This window comes from Mobula birostris, chromosome 7, assembly GCF_030028105.1.
Source record: "Mobula birostris isolate sMobBir1 chromosome 7, sMobBir1.hap1, whole genome shotgun sequence".
Lineage (NCBI taxonomy): Eukaryota > Metazoa > Chordata > Chondrichthyes > Myliobatiformes > Myliobatidae > Mobula > Mobula birostris.
Window position 1 is genome coordinate 98,008,211 of NC_092376.1, and position 8,949 is coordinate 98,017,159.

Genomic DNA, 8,949 nt, shown 5'->3' on the forward strand with positions numbered 1-8,949 from the left:
CTCCCATTTTCCTAATCGGCCACCATTCAGATAATAATCTGTTTTCCTGTTCTTGCCACCAAAGTGGATAACTTCACATTTATTCACATTAAATTGCACCTGCCATGAATTTGCCCACTCATCTAGCCTATCCAAGTCACCCTGCATCCTCTTAGCATCCTCCTCGCAGCTAACACTGCCGCCCAGCTTCGTGTCATCCACAAACTTGGAGATGCTGCATTTAATTCCCTCATCCAAGTCATTAATATATATTGTAAACAACTGGGGTCCCAGCACTGAGCCTTGCGGTACCCCACTAGTCACCGCCTGCCATTCTGAAAAGGTCCCGTTTATTCCCACTCTTTGCTTCCTGTCTGCCAACCAATTCTCTATTCACATCAATACCATACCCCCAATACCGTGTGCTTTAAGTTTGCACACTAATCTCCTGTGTGGAACCTTGTCAAAAGCCTTTTGAAAATCCAAATATACCACATCCACTGGTTCTCCCCTATCCACTCTACTAGTTACATCCTCAAAAAATTCTATAAGATTCCTCAGACATGATTTTCCTTTCACAAATCCATGCTGACTTTGTCCAATGATTTCATCACTTTCCAAATGTACTATTATCACATCTTTGATAACTGACTCTAGCATTTTCCTCACCACCGATGTCAGGCTAACCGGTCTATAATTCCCCGGTTTCTCTCTCCCTTCTCTTTTAAAAAGTTGGTTTACATTAGCCACCCTCCAATCCTCAGGAACTAATCCAGAATCTAAAGAGTTTTGAAAAATTATCACTAATGCATCCACTATTTCTTGGGCTACTTCCTTAAGCACCCTGGGATGCAGACCATCTGGCCCTGGGGATTTATCTGCCTTCAATCCCTTCAATTTACCTAACACCACTTCTCTACTAACATGTATTTCCCTCAGTTCCTCCATCTCACTAGACCCTCGGTCCCCTACTATTTCCAGAAGATTATTTATGTGCTCCTTAGTGAAGTAGTTATTCAATTGGTCTGCCATGTCCTTGTTCCCCACGATCAATTCACCTGTTTCTGAATGTAAGGGACCACACAGTTTCAATCAGATCCCCTCTCATCCTTCTAAATTCCAGTGTATACAAGCCCAGTCTCTCCAATCTTTCAATTATATGACATTCCAACCATCCCTGGAATTAACCCAGTGAACCTACGCTGCACTCCCTCCATAGCAAGAATGTCCTTCCTCAAATTTGGAGAACAAAATTGCACACAATACTCCAGGTGTGGTCTCACCAGTGCCTTGTACAGCTGCAAAAGGACTGCTTTGCTCCTATACTCAACTCCCCTTGCTATGAAGGCCAACATGCCATTAGCTTTCTTCACTGCCTGCTGTACCTGTATGCTTACTTTCAGTGACTGATGAACAAGGACACCCAGATCTCATTGTACTTCCCTTTTTCCTAACTTGACACCATTCAGATAGTAATCTGCCTTCCTGTTCTTGCCACCAAAGTGGATAACCTCACATTTATCCACATTAAACTGCATCTGCCATACATCTGCCCACTCACCCAACCTGTTCAAGTCACCCTGCATTCTCATAACATCCTCCTCACATTTCACACTGTCACCCAACTTTGTGTCATCTGCAAATTTGCTAATGTTACTTTTAATCCCTTCATCTAAATCACTAATGTATATTGTAAATAGCTGCGGTCTCAGCACCGAGCCTTGCGGTACCCCACTAGTCTCTACCTGCCATTCTGAAAGGGAGCCGTTAATCCCTACTCTTTGTTTCCTGTCTGCCAACCAATTTTCAATCCATGTCAGTATCCTATCCCCAATACCAAGTGCTCTAATTTTGCCCACTAACCTCCTATGAGGGACCTTATCAAAGGCTTTCTGAAAGTCCAGGTACATTACATCCACTGGCTTTCCCATGCTCATTTTCATAGTTACATCCTCAAAAAACTCCAGAAGATTAGTCAAGCATGATTTCCCCTTCATAAATCCATGCTGACTCGGACCGATCCTGTTACTGCTATCCAAATGTGCTGCTATTTCATCTTTCATAATTGACTCCAGCATCTTCCCCACCACTGATATCAGACTAACTGGTCTATATTTGCCTGTTTTCTCTCCCCCTCCTTTCTTAAAAAGTGGGATAACATTAGCTGCCCTCCAATCCGCAGGAACAGATCCTGAATCTATAGAACATTGGAAAATGATTACCAATGCGTCCACGATTTCTAGAGCCACCTCCTTAAGTACCCTGGGATGCAGACCATCAGGCCCTGGGGATTTATCAGCCTTCAGTCCCATCAGTTTAAATTAAATTAAAGGCATCCGTTAGTCTTGTGAGACCATGGAGCTGCACCTGGAAGGTCTTCACTCTCCAGGGCGCAGGCCTGGGCAAGGTTGTACAGAAGACCGGCAGTTGCCCATGCTGCAAGTCTCCCCTCTCCACGACGCCGATGTTGTCAAAGGGAAGGGCAAGGGCCGATACAGCTTGGCACCAGTGTTGTCACAGAGCAATGCGTGGTTAAGTGCCTTGCTCTGCTCAAGGACACAACACGCTGCCTCAGCTGGGGATCGAACCCACGACCTTCAGATCACTAGTCCAATGCCTTAACCACTTGGCCACATGGGTGCCCATCATTTGCCCAACACCATTTTCTGCCTAATGGGAATTTCCTTCAGTTCCTCCGTTACCCTAGGTCCTATATTACACTTGGGAGACTGTGTCTTTGCTAGTGAAGACAGATCCAAAGTACCTGTTCAGCTCATCTGGCATTTCCTTGTTCCCCATAATAATTACACCCGTTTCTGTCTTCAAGGGCCCAACTTTGGTCTTAACTAATTTTTTCCTCTTCACATACTTAAAGAAGCTTTTACTATCCTCCTTTATATTCTTGGCTAGTTTACCTTCGTACGTCATCTTTTCCCCCAGTATTGCCTTTTCAGTTATCTTCTGTTGCTCCTTAAAAGTCTCCCAGTCCTCTGGCTTCCCACTCATCCTTGCTATGTTATACTTCCTCTCTTTTGTTTTTATACTGTCCTTGACTTCCCTTGTCATCCACGGTTGCCCCTTAGTCCCGTTAGAATCATTCTTCCTCTTTGGAATGAACTGATCCTGCACCTTCTGTATTATTCCCAGAAATACCTGCCATTGTTGTTCCATTGTCATCCCTGCCAGGGTATCTTTCCAGTCAACTTTGGCCAGCTTCTCTCTCATGGGTCCATAGTCCCCTTTGTTCAACTGTAAAACTGTCACTTCTGATTTTCCCTTCTCCCTTTCAAATTGTAGATTAAAACTTATCATATTATGGTCACTACCTCCTAATGGCTCCTTTACCTCAAGTTCCCTTATCAAATCTGGCTCATTACACAACATTAAATCCAGAATTACCTTCTCCCTGGTAGGCTCTAATACAAACTGCTCAAAGATCCCATCTCTGAGGCATTCCGCAAACTCCCTTTCTCTGGGTCCACAACCAACCTGATTTTCCCAGTCTACCTGTATGTTGAAATTCCCGATAACAACTGTAGTATTACCTTTGCAACATGCCAATTTTAACTCTTGAATTTAATTTGCTTCCTATATCCAGGCTACAGTCTGATAATTCCCCCCATCTGGGTGCTTGACCCGCTGAATTTCTTCGGCAAACAGCATCTGCAGTTTCTTCTGTCTCAGTGGCTGGTGAAATGCCTTTATGTTGAGCTCTGTGGCACCAAGAAAATTAGTTCCACATGCTTTCTCTTTTATGAGAGCGGCATGGATATTACATTGAATTAGCTTCCCACAATCTCGTTGGGAATGGTACGAATGCTGCAGAGATTCCGTTCCTGTGCAAGGTCTTCTGTCACCACCTGGTGGTTTTGTTGAGAAGTTCAGCCATTTCAGACCAGCAAGAATCAGGATTGTTGCTCATTCCTGTGATTTTAACCTGTGCTTATAGAATTGTTACCAATTTATGAGGCTGGGTATGTAAACAATGTCATCTGTGCTAATTGAGAGACAGTTTAGGGGCTGAGAGCAGAGTGCTGAGTTACTTGGAGGATTTGGTGGTAAGTTCTGAGACCTGACCTGAAATCTACTCTGTTTTGTATTTACAATTATAGTGATTAAACCTGAGGCAACCCTATCCTTTTTGCTACAAATTACTCCAGCATTTGTGGGAGGCACATATTTATGCAAATATGCACAGGCACATGTTGAGATATGTTGAGATGTTGAGATATGTTGAGATATTTTCAGAATGGCAGGCGGTGACTAGTGGGGTACCGCAAGGCTCAGTGCTGGGACCCCAGTTGTTTACAATATATATTAATGACTTGGATGAGGGAATTAAATGCAGCATCTCCAAGTTTGTGGATGACCCGAAGCTGGGTGGCAGTGTTAACTGTGAGAAGGATGCTAAGAGGATGCAGAGTGACTTGGATAGGTTGGGTGAGTGGGCAAATTCATGGCAGATGCAATTTAATATGGATAAATGTGAAGTTATCCACTTTGGTGGCAAAAATAGGAAAACAGATTATTATCTGAATGGTGGCCGATTAGGAAAAGGGGAGGTGCAACGAGACCTGGGTGTCATTATACACCAGTCATTGAAAGTGGGCATGCAGGTACAGCAGGCGGTGAAAAAGGCGAATGGTATGCTGGCATTTATAGCGAGAGGATTCGAGTACAGGAGCAGGGAGGTACTACTGCAGTTGTACAAGGCCTTGGTGAGACCACACCTGGAGTATTGTGTGCAGTTTTGGTCCCCTAATCTGAGGAAAGACATCCTTGCCATAGAGGGAGTACAAAAAAGGTTCACCAGATTGATTCCTGGGATGGCAGGACTTTCATATGAAGAAAGACTGGAACAACTGGGCTTGTACTCGTTGGAATTTAGAAGATTGAGGGGGAATCTGATTGAAAGGTATAAAATCCTAAAGGGATTGGACAGGCTAGATGCAGGAAGATTGTTCCCGATGTTGGGGAAGTCCAGAACAAGGGGTCACAGTCTGAGGATAAAGGGGAAGCCTTTTAAGACCGAGATTAGGAAAAACTTCTTCACACGGAGAATGGTGAATCTGTGGAATTCTCTGCCACAGGAAACAGTTGAGGCCAGTTCATTGGTTATATTTAAGAGGGAGTTAGAATTGGCCCTTGTGGCTATGGGGATCAGGGGGTATGGAGGGAAGGCTGGGGCGGGGTTCTGAGTTGGATGATCAGCCATGATCATAATAAATGGCGGTGCAGGCTCGAAGGGCCGAATGGCCTATTCCTGCACCTATTTTCTATGTTTCTATAAAGGCTACATGTACCATGTTGACACAACCATAGGATGTCCGAAAGAACTTTACAGTTTTGAGATGTGGTTATTGATGGAATGTAAGAAATGCAGTAGGGAATTCATCAATAGAAACATTTGACAAAATGCTATCTTTATAATGAGCTTAGTGATGTTGCCTCTTGATCTTCAGTACAGTATTGTATAATCTCCTAGGTCCCTATGAAGAGGCCATGGTTAAGCATCTAATCAGAAACATGGCACCCCTGCAATGTTAGTAACTCTATAAGTTTCTGAAGTGTGATTTGAACCTCAACTGTCTGTCTCTGTGGTGAGAATTTTACCATAGTACATTCTTATGATGTGATCTATTGTGTTTTCAAAGTGCTTTTGTTAAAAATTCCACCTGAAAATATTCCGATTCAACTGATGTTACTTGCAGTAAAGAAAGATCCTGGAAAGAAATCAAATGATGCAACTATTAGTCCGTGCATCAGGAAATGTGAAGCAAGCATGCAGAAACCTAGAACAGACAGCCTATGTAGTGATATCAAGCACTCTCATCTCAGACAAGAGATGGGGATCTGAACTGACACTCGTAGTGTTATCCAGAATATAAATAGGATTTTCCAGTGAAGATGTTTCCAGTGTAAAGGATAACAACTGAAGAAAGGCAAATGGAATTGTAAAATACAATTAACAGGGCATTTAAAGGCACTACTGGGAATCCTGTTCCAGCCAGAAATACCCAGACTATTATTTGGCTCTGTGCTTGTGCCATTTAAAGACAGGCACACCTCACGATATGGATACAAAATGTGGTTATTCTGTCCTTTGATAATTTGAGGACTGTCTGAACATGAACACTGAGTGTTCAAACTCTGGAGATCTTGGGGAATGAAATGGAAAGAAGCATAGAGGTGGCATCTAACTGCGGTTCATGGGGTAGTTAGATGGAGGGGATGGATGAAGAGGGAGTTGAATAAGGTCCTCTGAATGTGTATTCGGGAAACTTCAAAAACCTGAAGAGCTTTAATGATCTAACACAAGAACTTAAAGCAAGCAAAGTCATCTTTTCTTCCTTTTGTTGTCTCTGGCCTTATCAGATGCAGTGAGCCTGCCCTGTTTTTTGAAAAAGATTTTTTTTAAAGAAATTTACATAAAGATAAGGCGATTTATTTTCCTGTTGGAGGGTGGTGAGAGATTGGAACTCTCTTTCTCAAAAGGTGACAGGAAAGGGGATTTTCAAAGTATTAGTGAAGGAGCAGATAATTGAGCCATGGTGTACAAAAATAATTAATGGAGAAGTAGATGGAAACTACCTCACCAGGAATGGATGGGATGCATCCTAGGATTTTGAGAGAAGCAAGAGAAGAAATCATGAGACAATGACAATAAATTTCCAGTCAGTGTTCTTCAGGTACAGAAGTAATGTTAGGGGATCAGAGAGTAATGATTGCTATTCCCATGTTCACAAGTATGGCTGAGGATAGGCCCAGTAACTAGAAAACAGTCAGTTTAGCGTCAGTGATGGGAAAGCTTTAACAAACATTGACCTGGTACAGATCTAATAATCATCTTGGGTGAATGTATTAATAAAGGGAGACCAGCACAGATCTTTAAAAGTTAATCATATTCAACCAATTGCATGTTTTTTTTTTCATGAGGGAATGAATGAGGTTGATGAAAATGCTCATTAGCTCTTCTCTTTATATTTTTTTCCAATACCTTCTTTACCACTGATGATAGACTTACAGATCTGTAATTACCAGGTTCCTCCTTGCTGAGCTTTTCAAAAAGAGGGTCCAGATTTGCCATCTTCCATTCATCTGGTACCATACTTGTGGACAGTGGAAATGCAAAATTCTCTTCCTTTCTTTTCTTCAGCAGTCTGGGATAAACCTCATATGGTCCTGGGGAATTAATCCACCCTTCAACCCTCCGAGGAAATGAGCACAGTTAACCCCTATATCAATGTTATCCATACAAAGGAAACGAGCACAGTTAACCCCGAGATCAGTGTTATCCATACAATGGAAGTGAGCACAGTTAACCACTATATCAGTGTTATCCATACAAAGAAAATGTGCACAGTTAACCCCGAGATCAATGTTATTCTTACAATGGAAACAGGCGCAATTAACCCCTAGATCAATGTTATCCATACAATGGAAAATTATCCTTATGAAATTCACAAATCACTACAAAAGTCTGAGATATGGAATCTCAGATTTGATTTTACAGAATTTATGTGGGGGGAGAAGTTAAATAAATAAACATGAAATATGAAATAAAGCACATTTTGTCTTTTTATTTTTTTCAATTTACATTTTTTGACACAGACATAGATAAAGTGGTGGTATTTTAGCATGGTAAATTCTCTGTGCTGTCAAGTGGATATTTTATGAATTTTCCATACTATTTATTCACAAGATGTCTAACACCAGTCTATAAATTTATGTACTCGTTGCAAGCCTAAATGACCATTGTTATTTATTGTGAGTTATATCATTAAACTATACTAACTATATTTGATATGCATTTAAAAATGTATGTCTGGAAGGTAATTAGCATCAGCAGTTGCTTGTGTCTCCAAAGGCAGCTGCTGGCCGCATAAGAGGTTTGCTTTGGAAACTTACAAGGTGGCCCCCATGCTGTTCACCAGCAGCTGTGTACTATCATTACTCTTGAGAGAAAACATCCTGTAGGACTGCATTTGCATTTATATTACAAATTTAATTAGAAATAGAGTTATCTTTATGGAAAATTGTGGAACGAATGGTTTTCTTGCAATGCAAACATTCTATGTGTGGATTGCATGTACATCCTCTTTATTTTTGGAGTTTTGCGCTAGAATTCATCTATGCTTTTACTGAATTCTCCAACAATAAAATATGTTTCCTTTATGAATACTAATGAAAAGTATTCATATCCTCTCTTCTTAATAAGGCCATATTCTTTCTTTTTAATTTTGCCCTTGGAATATTTATAATATTTATCATCCTGCCCTCTAGTGATATTTCATAACTTCTCTTTGCCTTCCCTATTTTCTTTTTAAGCACATAACCACACTAATGGATCTCACATAATAATTGCCCCAAATCTGCATGTGGCAGGTTCTCTGTACCTGCCACATGCTTCCTGTCTTCTCTTTATCCAACCTTCCATATTCCTTGGTTCTCTATACTTCTGCTCTCAACCTCTCTCCTTCTGGAAAGGGAAGGATAGAGTTTCCATGACCTTCCACATCATCAGTGTCTCCATTCAATAGGTTGTCCTTTGCGAACCCCACCAACCTGTACGAGATTCCATCAACCAACACGTATTCCCCTCCCATTCCAGAACTTCAAAGTAACTATCCCCTTCCTGTATCCTCACTGACTTCCCTAATCTTATGACCCTTCCACATTACTGATCTCTTCTTTTCCTGTCTTCCAGGGATCCTAATAGTCCTTCCAAGTGGAATAGGAGGGCACTTGCACTTCTTCCAAACTCGTTTAGCAATCAGTGTTCAAAATATGATTGGGTAACCACTTACTGGATTACTGACATTCAGTCTGCAAAGGTTGACTCTTGCCTGCAACCTTAACTTGTCATCCTGCTCCCACTCTGTCCTGAACCATTGCAATCTATCTTTATAAGGTTATGAAACAGAAGCTCATCTTCTGTCTGGATATGTTGTAGCCCTCTGTATCCAATGA